Below are 19,212 nucleotides of genomic sequence, written 5' to 3'. Positions count from 1 at the left end.
TATATCTCTGTTGAAATTCTCGTTTTATTTATATATATATTTTTTACTGAGTTCATAGCATGAACTATGTACTCATTGAATTGCCCTCATTGAGCTTCCTAAAACAATCATTTTGAATTCTTTGTCAGGCAATTGATAGATCTCCATTTCTTTGGGGTCAGTTGCTGGAAGATTATTGTGTTCCTTTGGTGTGTTGTGTTTCCCTAGATTTTCATGTTCCTTGAAGTCTTACATTGCTGTTTTCACTTTTGAAGAAGTGGTTATCTCCTCCAGGCTTTACTGACTGGTTTTTGGAGAGTGATACCTTCACATGTTAGTCCAGCTAGGGATTCTGGAGCTGTTTCAGACCTCCTCTGTGGGGGTGGCTACTCTACACTTTTTGCTCTTAGGGGAAATAACTAAGATTGAATGACTTCTCTCAATCCTGCAAAATCAGGCTGGGTGCTGTGGGCGGTGCCCTGAAATGCTTGGGAGTCTTCTTTAATCTCCTAGAGTTAGTCTGGCTTTCTGAGCTTGCTTGCAGTCATTTGCAAAGTCTCCTCACCGTCTATGGTATCTGGCCCTCCAGGGAGAGAGGAGTGTAGGGCTATGCATGGGGAGCCTTCGGGATGGATATGGGGCAGTTGGGGGCTGCACATTTGAGGTCTCCACAGTCTTTTGTGAGTGGGCTTCCTAACAGAGTTTGTGAATTGGTTAGTAGAAGAACCATGAAGCAGTAGGACCTCTTTGATGAGTTCAGAGCCCTGGCTGCTATACTCTTAACTTCTTCCAACCCCTTAGACTTGCAGATCACCTCTGTAATCTGGGCAAGGCGAGAAAGAAGTAGGTCTCTTGGGTAGCATCCAGCATGGCTAGGGAAGCTGGGCTTTGAGTCACATGTTCTCAGTTTTCCCTATGGGAGAAATCATGCCTGCAGAGTCGTCATGTGGCTCTGACCCATCCTACCTTGGGGGTAGAGTGAGGCAATGTGATACTGTTCCTTTTACCCTCTTCAATGCAACTGTTCTTGGATTCTTCTGCTATAATGGTATGCTTCCTTTCTGCTGGACTCCTGGACTCCCATAAATGGACTCTTGTCTGTGAGTGACTGCCAAAATTGATGTACCATGGAGAGATAAAGGTGGAGAACATTTACCCTGCCATCTTGCTGATGGCACTTCAGTTATACTTCTATGACCTATTGAAGAACAATTGGAAATTGAAACAGAAAACAATAAATAAAATAATACTTTGTGCAATAGCATAAAAATACAACTACTCAAAGATAAATATAGCAAAATATGGGAAAGATAGGCATGATGTAAACTAGAAAATATTTATGGGAACATTAAAGAAGACTTAAATATATGGAGAGATGTATGGTACTCATGGATCAGAAGTTGCTTTGTTGCCACAATAGACAATTTTTCCCTATTGTGACCAGCCTGCAGATGCAAAATTTGGATGTTGAGACTGATGGTGCCGCATATGCACCACTCATGTAATAAAACTTCCTGGGCTTCCAAACACGTCTAAAATGGCTTGAAAGAATGGGCTTAGGTTTTTTTATGGTGTTTAGAGGGTGGTGCTGGTTGAGAACCCTTTCCATAAGTTGGAATTTGCTTCCTGCTGGTGCCAAAGGAAAAAGCACCTGGGCTTTCTGGTCACCTTGTCCAGATGGGGGGCAGAAAAGTAAGAAAAAGTGGTGGGGCTTCAAAGCTGTTAACAATCAAACATCAAAAATGGAGGGGCACTACTTGGGTGGCTCAGTCAGTTAAGTGGCCAATTCTTGATTTTGGCTCAGGTCATGATCTCAGGGTCATGGGATAAAGCCTTGTGTACCAGGCTTGGCACTCAGTGGGGAGTCTGCTGGAGATTTTCTCTTTCTCTCTCTCTCTTCTTCACACTTTGCCCCTTCCCCTGCTCTCTGTCTTTAAAATAAATAATCTTTAAAAAAATAAAAAAAACGGAGTCAGACACTTTATTAGATTTCCAATTTGATCTATAGACTCAATGCTATTCCAATCAAAATCCTTCTTTATCTCTAATAATGTTTTTTTTTTCTTTTAAGTCTACTTTGTTATTACTATAGCTACTACAGCTTTCTTTTGATTAGTGTTTGGTGTTAAATTCCCCCCACATCCATGTTTTCACTATTACTGGTATGATTGGGTTTAAATCTACCATCTTTCTAGTTGTTTTCTATTTGTTCTCCTTTTTCCTCTTTTTCTGTCTTGTTTTTGATTATTTTTTATGATTCCATTTCATCTTTGCTATGGACTAGTAACTATACTCCCATTTGGACTTTTTCATAATGTTTACTCTAGAGCTTACAATATCTACCATGAACTTATCACAGTCTATCTTCAAATAATATCATTTCACTTCATGTATAATATAAGAAACTTACAATAATTATTTTTAATTTACTCTTACCTACCCTTTGTGCTATTATAATACATTGCTATAATTTTTGCTCTATACAATTTTTTAAAAATTTTTATTTATTTATAGTCACACACACACACACAGAGAGAGAGAGGGGCAGAGACACAGGCAGAGGGAGAAGCAGGCTCCATGTACCGGGAGCCCGACGTGGGATTCGATCCCGGGTCTCCAGGATCGCGCCCTGGGCCAAAGGCAGGTGCCAAACCGCTGCACCACCCGGGGTTCCCTCTACACAATTATCTTAAGTGATTACAAATAAGAAAATCATCCTTTACATATACATTTATATTTATTTATTTCTCCTTAATTACTTAGTTGAGTGTAAACATTTCTGCCACTCTGGTTTTTGTAGATTCAGCTTTCCGTCTGGTATCATACTTCTGCATGAGGAAACTCCTTTAACATTTCCTGTAGCACAGTTTTTCTTGTGATGAAAGCCTTCAGCTATTGTTTATTTTAAAATATTTGTCTTTCTTTTTTTACGATTTTATTTATTTATTCATGAGACACACACACAGAGAGAGAGAGAGAGAGAGAGAGAGAGTCAGAGACACAGGCAGAGGGAGAAGCAGACTCCATGCAGGGAGCCCGATGTGGGACTCGATCCCGGGTCTCCAGGATCAGGCCCTGGGCCAAAGGTGGCGCTAAAACGCTGAGCTACCCAGGCTGCCCCTCTGTCTTCATTTTTAAGACAGATTTTCATTGGATATAGAATTCTATTTAACTGTTTTTCCCGTCACTACTTCAAATATATTTCTCCATTGGCTTCTGACTTGTATAGTTTCTGACAAGAAATCTTCTATAATTCTTATCTCTGTTCTTCTGTATGTTGTATCCCCTCCATCTTACCCTACTCACACTGCTGGTCGCTTTCAAGATTTTATCTTTATCGTTGGTTTCAGGAGTTTGACTGTAAAGTGTCTAGGTATGGCTTCTTTTGGTATTTCTATTTTGGGGAATTCTCTGGGTTTTTGGATTTTAATTTTGGAAATTTCTCAGAAATTGCCTCTTCAATATTTCATCTGCTTTATTCTCCACTACTTTTTTTTTTCTGGAAATCCAATTACATATATATTAGTTCTTTTGATACTGCTACACAGCTCTTTTTTTCTATTTAACTCTTTTCATTTAAGTTTGTATAATATATACAGATCTATCTTCAAATTTACTGGTTCTTTTTTTTTCAGTTGTGCTCACTCTGCTGATTAGCCCATCTAGGGAATTCTTCATCTCTGATAATGTGTTTTTTTTTCTTTATGTAAAATTTCCATTCCACTTGAAAAAAAAAGTTTCTATGTCTCTGCAGAAATTCCCTATCTGTTCTCATACATGCTATCAGCCTTTGTTATTAATTCTTTTAAATATCAATCATAGTGATTTAAAAATCTCTGACTGATACTTCCAACATCTGGGTCATCTCTGATAACTAGTTCTGTTGATTGCTTTATTTGTTAAAAATGTTTTTTATGCTTTTTAAAAATTTTTATCATTTCAGCGGTCTTGACATCATTTGTAGAAGAGTAGTACAAGCTGAGTTAAAGAATATATACATATTTTAAGATTTTTAAAAATTTATTCATGATAGACACAGAGAGAGAGAAAGAGAGAGAGAGAGAGAGAGAAGCAGAGACACAGGCAGAAGAAGAAGCAGGCTCCATGCAGGGAGTCTGATGTGGGACTCAATCCTGGGACTCCAGGATCACGCCCTGGGTGGAAGGCAGGCACTCAAACCACTGAGCCACCCAGGCTGCCCTAAAGAATATTTAAATCTGAAAATGGGCATGCTTCTTTTATCAGGCTCTCATGTCAGAGGTTGAGTTCGTTTAGCCAGAAGCTCATCTGGGTTTGGGTTTTGTTGTTACTCTCATTTTCTTCATTGCAGTGTAAGCTTGCTTTATTTTTATTGTTTTTTAAAGATTTAATTAATTAACTTATTTGAGAGAGAGAAAGCATGAACAGGATGGAGGAGCAGACACCCTGCTGAGCAGGGAGCCTGACATTGGGGCTGCATCCCAGGACCTTGAAATCATGACCTCAGCCAAAGACAGTCGCTTAACTGGCTGAGCTGCCCAGGTGCCCTGCAGTGTAAGTTTTAAATTCCTGCAGTGGTGGCTACTGTTCTTCGTGCCTGGAGTTGGGTGGGCCTGGGCCAGTGGACGGTTGTTGTTTTTTTTTTGTTTTTTGTTTTCCTTATTGCTCCTGCTCTATCTTCAGCTTTCTATACTTCCTGTATGCCTGTTTCTCTCACATGTGCTTTATCTTCCTTCAGCTATTAGCTACCATTTCTTATTACTGTCTGGTAGGCTTATGGTGGGAAACGGGATTATTTTTCTGGAATAGCTTCAGTCTTCAGCAGACCCTTGGCCTGATTCTCAAGGACAGGGCTTTATCAGTATTTGCGGGCTGAATTCTGATTTGTAATCATGGATAGAAAAGAGTTTCTTATTTATTCCCAGAAATAGTATACCTATCCTTACACCAGTGCAGGATCCTGAGTCCTAGAGTTTTCCTGCTTTTGCTAAGGGGCATAGGGCTTTTGCTTTTATTCAGCTCCCAGAAGCAATAGGTGTGCCCCCTTCCTTCAGCAAGTTCAGGCTTTTTTGCTTTTTATGAGAGAATGACCCATGTGGCTGGGGGGGCGGGGGGGCTTTCACACTTTTGCCACAGTGACAGCCCCACATTTTCTATATGCCTGTACCACTGATCACCTCCTACATGCCTACTCTGTCCCTAGGTTTTCTCATGAGACTCCAGGGGAAAAGAACTTGTGAATTACGGCAAAGTCCCCTTGTGTTTTTGACTCCCAGCTATTACAAACTCATACTTTAGTCCATACTTGTCCTTTAAGACTTCATTAAGTTGGGACGCCTGGATGCCTCAGTGGTTGAGCATGATCCTGGGATCCTGGATCAAGTCCTACATTGGGGTTTCCCGCATGGAGCATGCTTCTCCCTCTGCCTAGGTCTCTGCCCGCCACCCTGCCTCTTTTATGAATAAATAAATAAAATCATTTTTTTAAAGACTTCATTAAGTTTTTAGTTAATTTTTTCTTAGTGACTTATATCGTGGCCATCTCTTTCTTTTTAAGTGTTGCCAAAGGTCAGAGAGTTTGTGTTTCTTATCTCTCCTTGGAGGGGCTTGCAATTATTTGGGATTTAATTCATTTAGTGGCCTTGTAACCTCAGCTCTTATATGGGCTCAAGAACAATTTGTAGATTTTCTAGCTTTTCTTGGCTGCTAAGGTGGGAACCATGTTTTTCTTCTGGTATTCTACATCCTAGATAGAAGCAAACTCTAGAAATTTAAACTTGAAAGACAGATGGGAGCCAATCAGGGGAAGTGGCTAAGTTATGGGGAAAATCACCAGAGCAAAAATTTACTCACACCTGCTGTGGATCCTTGGATCCTTTGTCTGCTCCAGGTCTTGGATTTTCACATGCAACTACTTCCCTTATCATCTCATACGGACTCAACTTAATTATCTTCAAAGAGTGTCTGTTCCTTCCAATTAAAAACCTTAAAACATGCATGAAACTCAGCATCTCAAAATCAGAAGAACTAAACTCACATTGTGTGGTAGGCAGGATTTTAGAAATGGCCTCCCAAGATTCTCATACCTTGGTTATTCAAACACTTATCTAGGTACCGCTCTAAAGAGATTTTGCAGATGTAAAATCTGACCTTAAGATCTGAAGATTATTATAGTGAACTTGACTCAATCAGGTGACTCCTTTCTAAGCAGAAAGTTTTCTACAGCTGGTAGCAGAAGTCGGAGAGATTTGAAGCATGAGAAGAATTTCACTGTACCATTGGCTTTGAAGGTGGAGGGAGCTCTGCGCAAGGACTGGAGAGCAGCCACATGTGGCCTGGAGCAATCCCTAGCTAACAGCCAACAAGGAAATGGGGACCTCAGTTCTATAGCTGCAAGGAGCTGAATCCTGCCAGTAACAGGAATGAGACTGGAAGAGGGACTTAGGCTCCAGATGAGAACATAGCTAGCTGACACATTGATTTTAGCCTTGTGAGTTGCTGGGCAGAGATCCTAGCTACACCATTCTGGATTTCTGACCTATAGAATTGGGAGATAACAAATTGTGTTGTATTAAGATGCTACATTTGTAGCAATTTGTCAATAGCAATAGAAAACTAATACATGTTGATTTCAGGTGAATGGAACCCTCTGAGGCTGGGCAATGCTGCAGCCCTGATCATAAATGATTTTGTGATCCTTTGTTACCAGAATAAGAGGCTTTTGGAAAGACATGTTTTCATAATCAGGATGTAAGATTCATGATGTTGAATGGACTTTTAGCAGAGATTGGATCAAAGAAAATATGGAGGAGATGCCATGAAACAACAGTGGGATGATGGGGAGGTAACTATACAGAAAGCAGATTCTATCAGTAAAGAAGAATTAGAGCAACTGGCAATCATATAGGAATAGCCTTGGTCAAGAGCAAGGCAAAACTAAGATACTTAAGTGTGGCTCTGCTTTGGTTTAGAGAATGAAAATGTGGTGGATAAATAATAATAATGGTATAAAACAGCAGCAACAATAGCCATTTACAGAATACTCTGCACCAGACACAGTTGTTGAACTTCACATGTGCTTTTTCTAATCTTAAAATCTTTGGGCTTGATGCTATTAGTCTTCTTTTAACCCTTGGGTGGGGGTGATGAAGAATGATCCTGAGATTAATCAGGAAAAAGTCAGGAAACAATCGTAGCATTTTGGTACAGCAAGTTTAAGTGCCTGTTATAGTTTTGCAATGTGCCCTTAATCTCAATAATGCTTATCTGCTCAGGCTAAAAAGGAAGTAAACTCTTTAATTTATGTGATTTGAAAAATATGCACTTAAGACAGACTTAAACAGATGGTTTCTGAGCCAGGATCAATAAATTAGACATTCTGTATTTCTAAAATAATCCATATGCTTTATCTAGAGCATAACATATAATATATATATTGTGAGTTAACAATATATATTGATCATCTTTTTTTTAAGTAATCTCTATTCCCAACATCGGGCTTGAACTCACGACCCTGAGATCAAGAGTCACATGCTTTTCTGACTGAGCCAGTCAGATTTCCCAGCTGATCATCTTAAAAAATTAGATTACCAACACTTCTTGATCACACAGTAGTAAAGTACACCTAGGGATAATTATGCCTTATCACTAGGGTCCAAGAAGAGATGGTAATCAATTCTCCAGAGTTATCTAATTAGCAGATATATAAAATATAATAAAAATCAACATTAATACAATACAATGAACCATTAGTTTTTGCCAGTTTTAATTTGCTTCTCACAGATAATTTAATTTTCTTAATTAAATAAGTATTAAAATCAAAATCATGGAAAATAAGAGGGAACTGAATCTCCTTAAATGATGAAGCACTCAAGCATTTTTACTTTTGCACGTAGACCAAAAAGACCTTCCAAAACAAATAACAAACAAACAAACAAAAAAAACCCCCGTCCACCCAAGAGCTAATCCATTTTCCATGCTCATTATCATTCAGATGAGTCTTTTGTAAGACAAAGATGTCGGCATAGCTTTTTCAGTGTCTGAGAACGCCTTTCTTATTTGGATTGTACAAATAAAGAGGACCCTCTGGATCTAATTAAGAGATTTTTCACCTGCCATCATTCATTCATTCAGTTCACAAACATTTATGGAACACGTGCTATATGCATGGCACGATGTTAAACACTGTATTATACTAAGAGTTATCCCACAATGGGCCAATCATAAAACTACACTCTTCATTAATCTTGAAGATTTTTAATGATTTCCTTCTTTCATTCAACAAGGTCTGATTAACAAGCGAGTGCTGGGCTAGGCCTTGAGGCTGATAAAATGAGCTCATCATCTCTGCTTTCATGTGCTCATAATCTGATGGGGGAGGCAGATTCATAAACAAGAATTTACAGTGCAACTGAGGTCCCACCATAAAGGTTTGTGATGGTGTAATGGAGCCTCTGTGTGTGTGTGTGTGTGTGTGTGTGCTTGAGTGTGAGGAGAACGGCCAGAGAAGGGCTCCCTGAAAAAGTGACAAGCGCAGTGTCTTGATTGACAAGAATTTTCAAGGGGGGAGGTAGGAGAAGGTACTGCAGGCACAGGGAGGAGCCCTGGGATGGCTTGTCACATTTGGGGAACCACAGTCAGGAGAGGCTGGAGGACGAAGGATTATCTGGGAATGAGGTTGGAGAGAGAGAAAATGAGAGGATCATATCCAGGTATTATTTAGGTTGAAATCATATGAATTTGCCAATATTAGATTATTGACAAATAATCTGACTTAAAAACAGCAATTTGATATGGTTTAAATTATATTCCAAGATGATGTGATCATGATGACTGAGCATCAGTAAATATATGAATAGACTCTAATTCTATTGTTATTGGTGCTGTAATTTGCATTTTCCACTTCCCACCCCCATCAGAAATGACTTGTCCCTAGGACCAGGACTGTTTTTGTGTCTGGGGTGATTCTGAAGTTACACACAGGTAAATGGGCTTGGCCGCCAAAATCAGCGTGAGTGGGACTGGGAAAAATGGATTCTGCAGGACAGCACTGTGGAAAGAGCATGGATATAATGATAATAAAACTCTTTCCTTTACTGAACACCAAAATGTGCTGGTTACTGTGCTAAGTCCTTCTCGTGCATTATCTCTAGTCCTCACAACGGCGTCCCTAGGTGTTTTGTTTTTTTTTTTTTTTTTAGATTTTATTTATTTATTTGAGAGAAAGAGAATGTCAGTGGGTAGGGGGAGGGGCAGAAGATGAAGCAGACTCTCCACTGAGCAGGGAGCCCTATGTGGGGCTCGAGCCCAGGACACCTGGGATCAAAACTTGAGCCGAAGGCAGACGCTTAACCAACTGAGCCACCCAGGCACCCACTAGGTGTGTCTTTTTATACCTATTGACATCCTGGAACTCTAAGGCTAGGTGCCACTCTTCTGCTAGGGTTCATTCACGTGATTTCACCACCTCCATCCTCCTTCCAGGCGGCCTGATGAGAGTGACTGCTGGTGGAACCTGAAGGGACTGAGCATGAACTGATGTTTAAGTATTGCCCAGAAAAGGAAAGACCAGATGATGGGTGTAGCCTCATGAATAACTTCAGTGTCAGAAGTCCTTGCTTTTTAATTTGAATTGTTTTGGTCTTAGGGAGGTAGAAAGGGGCAGACGGGAGGAGGCAGGAGATGGGGTTGGGAGTGTGTAAGGCTTACTTTGGTGATATGGGAAGAAAAGCACAGGCAGGCTGCTCTTTCCTCTCTAACCTCCAGGGCAAGCAACCAGCTGGCTCTGTAACTTAACTCTTTGTTTACTGTGGCAAGAACAGAGCACAGTTTGCTTAGTGAAGTCCCTCCTAACAACAGTCACATAGCAGGGGGAGAAAACAGTGTGGACATCATTTGACGAAAACATTTCTCTTGATTTATTGCCTGAAAAAATGCACATAGAATATAATATGTGTTTTGCCAAACGTTGTCAGGAAAACTTGAAGCATGTTACTAAAGGAGTGTTCTCAGCTTGGGAAATTTGAAAGTTAGATGGCATTTCCATTGCTTTGGGATGGCGGCCCAGTTGAGACCCTGTGGTCCCCTGTGGACTTGTAATCTTGAAGCCACCCAGCACACTACAATGCGCAGTGGGAACAATGCCTCAGGAGGCCCATGCAACTCATGAGTATAGCATCTCATCTATTATCCAAGTGGCCTATTCTAGAAACCATCTTTTGGGTGTGTCTTTTCATTTGTTTCTTCTGTCCCACATGCTGAGAGTGATGACAAGGGTCATTTCTAGTTAATGTTGTGGACAGTGCACTCAAAGTGACCTTTCCAATTGAGAGGCAGCCATTCATAGTCTGGATTTTTAAACAGCTTTCTCTAAAACAACAACAAAAAAAGTGAGTGTATTTCCTTAAAGATCACATGTTTGAATTTAGATTTAGGTGCCTCTCTGAGGCTTACTTCTCCCATAAGAAACATGACTTTGTTAGAGTTTGAAAGAGAAAATCACTGTAAGGTTATTTTGCAGGGGCAGAAGGGAAGCCACTTTCAGCAGAGTGGAATAGATAATTAATCCTTCCAATGGAAAACACTACAGTAAATATGCAAACCTCCTAGTAGGGTCCCTTCTGTCTTTTAGCAATTACTTTACCAATGAATCAGCTATACCAAACTATAATCAGCTATACCAATGCTTCCTGAAAACAATATTTTCTTGATAACTTGACCTTCAAAATTTATAAAACATTAACTTTCCTCAAGTATCTTTTTCAGTTTATTTTTAAAAACCATTTGAGATATATTCTGGTTGGTAGATGTTCTGAGCATGGCATTTGGGGCACAGTTTCAAAACCATCAAGGCAGTGAAATAGTTGATATACATCAAATGACCAAGCACTTAATTCATCTTGATCTGCATTTGAGCTTAATTTTTAGGTTACAGATGACAAAGTCTGGCATTCTCCTGACATTCGGGGCATGTTGAGGCTGTCTACCTCCCAGTCATCAGTTGCTGTGTAGCCACTGAATAGCAACAACAAAACTGTTATCGGCCTATAGACGAATATAAAGCAATAGTCTTCTTTCTGGTAACCAAGACTTGAGTGTAAAAAAAAAAAAAGCTAGTATTTAGCGATGCAGAGTTTTAGAGATGTCAAGTATGTGATCACACTGTCTCCAGATACTAGGAATAATCTTTGTTTGTTGAGTGTCTCTCCTTGCTCGGCTCAGACAGTGCAGAGGCTGTGCTGCTAAGGTGGAGGGGCAAGAGGGAATGGGGGGAAGAGGATGAGCTTAGGTCTGTTTTGCAGTAGGTTGTTGAGGCCATGCTGAATTGTAAAGCTTACTCTAGTATCCAGCTCTGTCTCAGGTCATCTTCCTTGGTGCTTGTCTGAAAGTCCTAGGACTCTGATATTTTAAACTGCCTTTGTCAGAATAGTGTATGCCTTCGAGTCTTTGCACAGGCAAGTTTCAAAGGCTCCCGGGCTCCAATGCTCTTAACCTTTATTTATACCCATTGAAGGTTCTTGCTAACTCATCTATGGTGGGGCAAAGAGGACAGCCACTCAGATGGATGCCCATGTGCTGCTCTGGCCTGGCCTGGCTCCTGCTCCAATATGCCCTGCAGGCTGGGGAAAGCTACAGCTGGCCAGAGGCTCCCGTCCCTCATCTACCATCCTCTCTGATGCAGGTGGCTCAGTGACTGCTGTCCAGCCCAAGGGAACGTTGCACATGATCCAGGTGCTCAGCCCAGAGAGAATGTTCCCTATTGAAAGCACATTGGGAACACGGCCCCTCAAAGCCAGTCGCTGTGGGTCCTTCTGTTATTTGGAAAAGACCATGTCAAATGTCTAACAAAAGTGTTTAAACAGTCCTTCTCCTTTCTGGTGATTTGTGTAGGAAAAGAAGGTTGAATCTGGTGTCTGTCCTTGGCAGTGAAAGCCTACATATTCCGGTGCTGGCATTCACTCTTACAGAACACTTCTATGACATATAGATGGTTATAGATGAGCAATGTTTGAAAATTTACTTAGAAGTAGCAGAAGAGGGCATTCTCTGATTCTAAATCCTTTCAACTAGAAAAATGGTCTGTATTTTAAGAAAGCATTTGGCAACAACAGTTGTTTCCTAAAATTCATCAGAACCCGAAAGAAAACACAATACTCTTTCTCTTTAACCTGCATCATTTACAGGGTTAAGATCTAAATGGCAAACCATATATTAAGCCTTAAAATTATTTTAAGTTTTCAAAAATATTTAATTAGAAAGAAATGTATTTTTCCTACGTTAATTTCAATTAATGCACTTATTCCAAAATCAAACACTTGGATACTTATTTTTGTCTTTCTCCTTTGGAAAATTACTTTGTAAAAGCAAATATAACAGTTACAGATTCAACTATGAAAAGAAAATACTATTTTCTGTTATATGATAAATATTTGCCTGGGCTTGGCAAATTAAAGGCTGTCTGTTGTGAGCTCATTTCTGTATGAGATTCATTTAAAATTTTATTACTGTGTAGATCACACAATGGAATAACGGTGTTAATAACTTGATACTGTAGCTGCAGGATTTGCAACCTACTCTTATGAAGCAAACTGCCCCAGGGCCAGCGGCTGCTCATTTATTTCACTATATTTAAATCAATTGAGGAGGCAGTCAGACAATAAATTGTGTGTGTGTGTCTGGTCATAAAATTGGCATCTCAAACTGTAAAGGCTTCCACAAAGATTTAACAGCTCCCCCTTTTGGGACGGACTTTGCTTTGTACCATCTTCCACAGGGAAGGTGTGGAGATGTAAATAACGTTCTTTTTCTGTCTTCCTGTTAAATTCTGTTTCACCACCGTATAGTGGGGGTCCAACTTTTTCGGCTTGTGGAAAGCTCCCACTTACTGCTCGAGGGGAATTCTTTTGTCTGAGCAGCGGAACAAGATAACCGACTTAATCTTCCTAGTAACACGTGAGTCGCCATGTATCATTTTAATCTGCAAAACACTAGGGCTGAGTAGTGTCACATGCTGATTTTACTTTTCTATGAGAAAGTGACTCCCTGGTTCAATGATGGATTGCTTGTTCTCTTTAAACAACAGTCAAGATGGTGAATGCCCCGGGGTGATAGACAGAGTGTGCAATGGGAATGGGGGCAAATCTGATGGCCCGGTTCAAGTTCACCTGACAAAGCTGGAGCAGTCTGCAAGCAGCATTCGAGAAAGGATTATTCACACTGGCATTATAGTTTTGAATGCATTTTTCTCCTTGTGCAGCTGCAAAGCTCCCTCTCACTGAAGGTTTATGCACCATAATAAAGAGATTTATTTTTTTTCTCTCACTCTTGCTTCTTACACTTTACACCTAGTTTCTACTGAACTGTGAGGGCAGAGGACATCTGTATAACCAAACTACACGGACCAAACATCATCTCCAAAACAATAACAGTGCAAAAAGACAGTAACAAAAGGCTGCCATTTCTGATGTCTGAAGGGACAAAAATTAATTAAGTCTCTTTAAGTTGAATCCAACTCTTGAAACTTAGCTTTTTACATATTGCCATTTGGCACTACACACAAAAGATTAAACTAAAATTTAATTATTTATTCAATTTAGAGACACGACGATGGAGTTTTTCTAAAAGTTACTTGAAAATATCCCAGCGGCCACTTTGCTGTAAGAAACAAGCATTAAAGAAAAGGAGTGGGGGGCAGCCCAGGTGGCTCAGCCCAGGGCCTGATCCTGGAGACCCGGGATCAAGTCCCACGTCAGGCTCCCTGCATGGAGCCAGCTTCTCCCTTTGCCTGTGTCTCTGCCTCTCTCTGTGTGTGTCTCTCATGAATAAATAAATAACATCTTAAAAAAAGAATAAGAGTGGGGGAGGAAATTAGAAAATTTTAAACATAAGGAAGCAAAACAACTTTCTTCATAAATTAGAAGTAGAACTGAAGAAATCCTTTCCTTCCAACTTTCCATCCTCCTGTCCATCCACTATATCTACCCATATCCTACCTTGTCCTAGAATGGTTTCCTGAAGTCTGGAGAGCTCAGACATTCTTCTGTAATTAAGACATAAAACCTTATTGCCTCTTGCCTTATGTAGCAAGAGGTAGTTAGCTAATAAGCAGTTATTGAGCATTTAAAATGTATAGACTTAACATCTACTTATTCATTCAATTATTTAAACAAAAATGAGCTAAGCCCCAACTGTTAAGCAGACAGTAATATAAACAAGTGCTGCGGGTACAGAGGGCTCCATTTAGGCTGGTGAGATAGAATGATCTCCAAGCCAGCCAAAGATCCCTGATATTCATGCCCTTTGGGTCTCCTCCCACATCATATCACAGCTGATCTGTGCAGCCAACAGTATATAGAAATGATGGTGTGTCACTTCTGAGGTTACGTCATTAAAGACACTGTGACTTCTGTTTCTCTCTTTCCCTCAGATTTTTCACTCTGATTGAAGCCAGCTGCCATGTTGTGCTAGGGACAGGCCCATGTGGTGAGGCACCGAGGCCTCTGGCCAACAGCCAACAAGGAAGACACCTTCCGCTACCAGTCATGTGAGAGAGCTTGGAGGCAGATGCATCAGTCCCAGTCAAGCCTTCAGATGACTGCGGCCCCAGCGGATATTGTGATGGAAACTTAAGGAGACTCTGAGTTAGCATTATTTGGCAAAGCCACTCTCCAATTTCTAATCTGTAGAAATTTCAAGCTAACAGCCTTTTATAATCCTCTGTATATAATAATCCTTTGTTATTCAAAGCTTCTAAGTTTTGGGTGAATTTGTCAAGCAGCAATAGAGAAATAATATAATAGATAATTAAAATTCAATTATAGTGTAGATAATATGACACAAGTGTGTATTAGCTTCCATGATAACTGTACAGTGATAGTTGCACAATTATTTTGAGACATCAAAGGAGGAGTCCTTTACTTAGGTTGTGGAGAAAAAGAGAATGGGGATAAAGGATATCAAGGAGGATTTTTTCAGGAAGTGTTGGTTGAGGTGAATCTTCAAAGATGAGAGGACATAGGGAGTGACTGTCCCTGCAGATGTAAGAAAAGCACGAAAATAGTCATCAAGTGACAAAGCAGCTTGTAGTGGGGTGGGAGGAGACAGGGTGACCTCATACTGAAACCATTAGCAGTTTGGTGTTTCTAGAGAGTAGATTACAAGACTAGGAGGCATGGTGGGCTAAGGAGAATGATGGGCCCTATACGGTCATCTGATAATGTAGACTTTTATTAAAAAAGAGAACCATTTATATTTCATATTAAATACATCTTTTTAAAAAAGTATTTTATATATTTCTTTATATTAAATTTTTTAAAAATTTAAATTAAATTAGTTAACATATAATGTATTACTGGTTTCAGAGGTAGGGGTCACTGATTCATCAGTTTTTTTTTATAAATAAATTAAAAAATAAAATTTATTTTTTAAAATAAATAAAAAAGGTTTTATTTATTTATTCATGAGAGACACAGAGGGAGAGGCAGAGACACAGGCAGAGGGAGAAGCAGTCTACCTGTGGGAAGCCCAGTGTGGGACCCAGTCCCAGGACCACAGGATCATGATCTGATCTGAAGGCAGATACTCAACCACTGAGCTACCCAGGTGCACCTCATCAGTCTTAAATACTATCCACGCTCATTACATCATGTGCAAATAAATACATATTTGATAAGTGGTGCATGCTTATTCTAAAACATTTAGAAAATATAAATGACAAAGAAGAAAATAATGTCCACTACCATAAATTCACTAGCTAGGGAAAAAATATAATAACCATTTCCATATATTATACATTATATTTTCTACTTACATATACATACATATAGATACCTACATACAGATATCAATACTGTAAATGCTTTTTTTAACTTTAAAATTCATATATAATTATAAATTGCTTTTTTACTTTAGAATTTGTATATAAAATATTTTTGAAAACATTCAATTTCAATGGATGATTAACATATGTAATGCTTTATAATATGTAATACTACTCCCCTACTCTCGAATTTTTAAATTATTTCATTATTTTTAGCTATCATGAGTAAGCTTATGATAGATGCACTTGTATTTGTTCATATTTCTGATTATTTCTTCATTAGAGATTCATAGAAGAATTACTAGGTCCAAGAGTAGACACCATATATTGTCAAGGCATATAGTAGCCTTTCCATTAAGGCTACTATAAACACATTCCTATCATCAGTTAAAACAGGATTTCTTCCAACCTTTCCAGAATTGAGTATTACCTTTTAACATATTCACAATTTGATGAGTGAAAATAGCGAATTTTCTGTTCATATCCTTTCTCTATTTTTTTAACCCCTTATTTGTGTTTCCTGAGAGGAGTTAAAGCAAGTTAATGATGTAGTAAGATTTGTATTTGAGAGAGATCACTGGTGTCTCAGAGGAGGATGTAGGGCAACACTGGAGTCAGAGATCATGCAGGCCTCAATTAAGGTTCTGGTCATGGGGACAGAGAAAGAACTGTATTCAGAAAGAGCTAGACTGAGGGATGTAGTACAGAATTTCCACACAGTACTACCTACTATACCTATTCATGCCCACAGATGTTGCACTCTAGTACCATGCCATGCCACCTGTTACCACAGATAAACGATGCATGCTTTAATCTAATGCTATCCCTTCCACTTGTGTACTGGATTCCATTCCTCTTGCCTCCTCAAGGGCATTGCACCCACAATTCTCCCTTCTCTTTCCCCTGTATCATCATTTCTTCACTTTCTGTAACTTTCCCATTGGCATGCTGTGACTTCTATCTATATAAAAAATATTCTCTATCTCTCTTGATTCCACTTCCCCCACTACCCAGCACCCCATTTCTTTGTTCTCTGTTGAAGAAAAACTCACACAGTATTCCATATCCTTTTGCTCCATTTCTTTTTCTCTCTTCTCCTTTATTTTTTTATTTTTATTTTTTTTTAATTTTTTAAATTTTTATTTATGATAGGCACACAGTGAGAGAGAGAGAGGCAGGGACACCGGCAGAGGGAGAAGCAGGCTCCATGCACCGGGAGCCCGACGTGGGATTCGATCCCGGGTCTCCAGGATCGCGCCCTGGGCCAAAGGCAGGTGCTAAACCGCTGCGCCACCCAGGGATCCCTCTCTTCTCCTTTAAACTCTTTTTTTTTTTTTTAAGATTTTATTTATTTATTCAAGAGAGACACACACACAGAGGCAGAGACATAGGCAGAGGAAGAAGCAAGGAGCCCGATGCGGGACTTGATCCCAGGACCCCAGGATCACGACCTGAGCCAAAACAAAGGCAGCCGCTCAACCACTGAAACACCCAGGCGTCCTCTTTTGAACTCTTTTGTGTGGATGCACCCTACGGGAACCCCCAATGAATCACACCCTTGTATAATTCCCTCCCCTTGATGGTGGGTAGAAGTTGTGAGTTGCTTCTTGATTAAGTTATGTTGCATAAAACTCACTCTGCCTCCTGGAAGGAGGGGATGCTCCTCCACTGGTCTTGAAGAAGTTCAGCCGATGAGATAGCCTGTGGCAGAGTCACATGGTCACAAGCTATGTTGGCCCCAAGGAGCTGAGATTGACCTCAGCCAACAGCTTGCAAAAAAGTGGGGATGTCAGTCCCACTACTCATCTCCTGATGAGTTTTGGAACAACCTGGTAAAGTTGGAAGTGCATTCTTCCCTTATCAAGCCTCCCAATAAAAACATAGCCTGGCCAACCCCTTGAGTGCAGCCTTGGGAGACACTGAGCAGATGACTTGCTAAGCTGTGCCCGGACTTCTGACCCATGGAAACTGTGAGATAATAAATATGTGTTGTTTTAAGCTGCTAAGTGTGTGGTAGTTATGCAGCAATAAAAAATAAATGCATCTTTCTATTGGGGCTTTCACCCCCAATACCCAACTATATCTGCTCACACCAAGGTTACTAGTAAACAATTTAATTCACAGTACTCTTATCTAAGCAGCATTTGACACAATTGATCATGCCCTTCTTGATTCATTTTCTTCATGTGACTAAGAGGATTCCCTCTCCCTCATGGTCTTTTTCTCCTTCTAAAACTCCCACTAGATGATGGTAGACCTTCTTCTTTCCTCCAAATCTCATGTTCTTTCTTTTTATTTTCCATCCCTCTATTTTTCTACTGCATTTTGGTTAATTTCTTCACATTTAACTTGCATTGCAGGAATTCTTTCCTGAATGATGTCTAGTTTGCGGTTTAACATTTCTATCAAATTATAAATACCAATTACTGTAATTTTCATTTTCTATAAAGCCAATCTGACTCATTTTAAATGCTTCTGGTCTTTTTTGTATTTATACAAACCTTAAAAGTATTTTTTTTTTAAAAATTCTAACACTGGATATTTATTGTTGCTTTTACACAAAATACAAATGTATAACAACATTAAATAAAATTAATGTATAACAGTATTAAAGGGAATGATAACCAACACTTTCTGGTTAGTAATTGCCTCTAGGATAGAGGTGGAGGTGAAGATTAGGGAAAGATCATTGGAGGCTTCAACATTAATATTACATTTAATTTCTAAAGCCAGTCATTGGGTATATTGGTGTTGGTGTAAATAGATAACAATTGAAAGAGATTTTTAAAAGGTAATGTTCTGTAAATTCCCCTCAGTGATGCTATTTCTGCTCTTCATGATACAGAGATATGTATTGTTTCATAACCTTCCCTCCTCTCAAAGCCTTGACGTTGCTAGCCTCATTTCATTCAACAGGTAGCTGGGCTTTCAACTTTACAAAGAAAAGGGTGCTCTGACACATGCTTTTCATCAACCTTCTTTATTGCCTCCAATTTCCAATTTCTTCATCCATTGTTGTTACCTCCTTTTCTTTTCTGTTGGTAGGGACACCCATATTTCTTTGCAAATTTAGACATCCTGACCTTCATTCCTGATTTCATCTTCTACAACAAGAGTTAACAAACCTTTCCTGTAAAGGCCCAGGTAGTGAATATTTTTGACTTTGAAGGACACAGTATCTGACACAACTGCTCAACTCTGCCACTGTAACACAAAATCAGCCACAGATAATATGTAACTGAGTGAGTGTGGCCCTGTTGCAATAGAACCTGGAATGGTGGTGATGGGATTTGGCTCAGGGGCCATAGTTTGCTGATCTCTATTCGACAATATCCAAAAGGGCACTCTGTCAATCAAGGGCTTGTTTTTGCTGTCAGCCATCTCTCTTCATTATCCTCAGGACCTCACCTAGTACATACTCTATTTCTTCTTGATTT

At 39.6% G+C, this 19,212-nt stretch overlaps 1 long non-coding RNA gene across 1 annotated transcript in view; it reads left to right on the top strand.

Annotated features, from left to right (window-relative positions):
- LOC118353126 (uncharacterized) overlaps positions 1 to 15,165 on the top strand; it is a 31,856-nt gene extending 16,691 nt beyond the window's left edge. Inside the window, exons 4-5 of the long non-coding RNA XR_004811416.2 lie at positions 12,801 to 12,909; positions 14,384 to 15,165. This is a non-coding gene — a long non-coding RNA (uncharacterized LOC118353126). The remainder of the gene's footprint in view (positions 1 to 12,800; positions 12,910 to 14,383) is intronic.
- Positions 15,166 to 19,212: the final 4,047 nt, after the last annotated feature.

Source organism: Canis lupus, chromosome 32 (assembly GCF_003254725.2).
Source record: "Canis lupus dingo isolate Sandy chromosome 32, ASM325472v2, whole genome shotgun sequence".
In the NCBI taxonomy this organism is placed as follows: Eukaryota; Metazoa; Chordata; class Mammalia; order Carnivora; family Canidae; genus Canis; species Canis lupus.
This window is presented reverse-complemented; position numbering and strand designations above follow the sequence as displayed.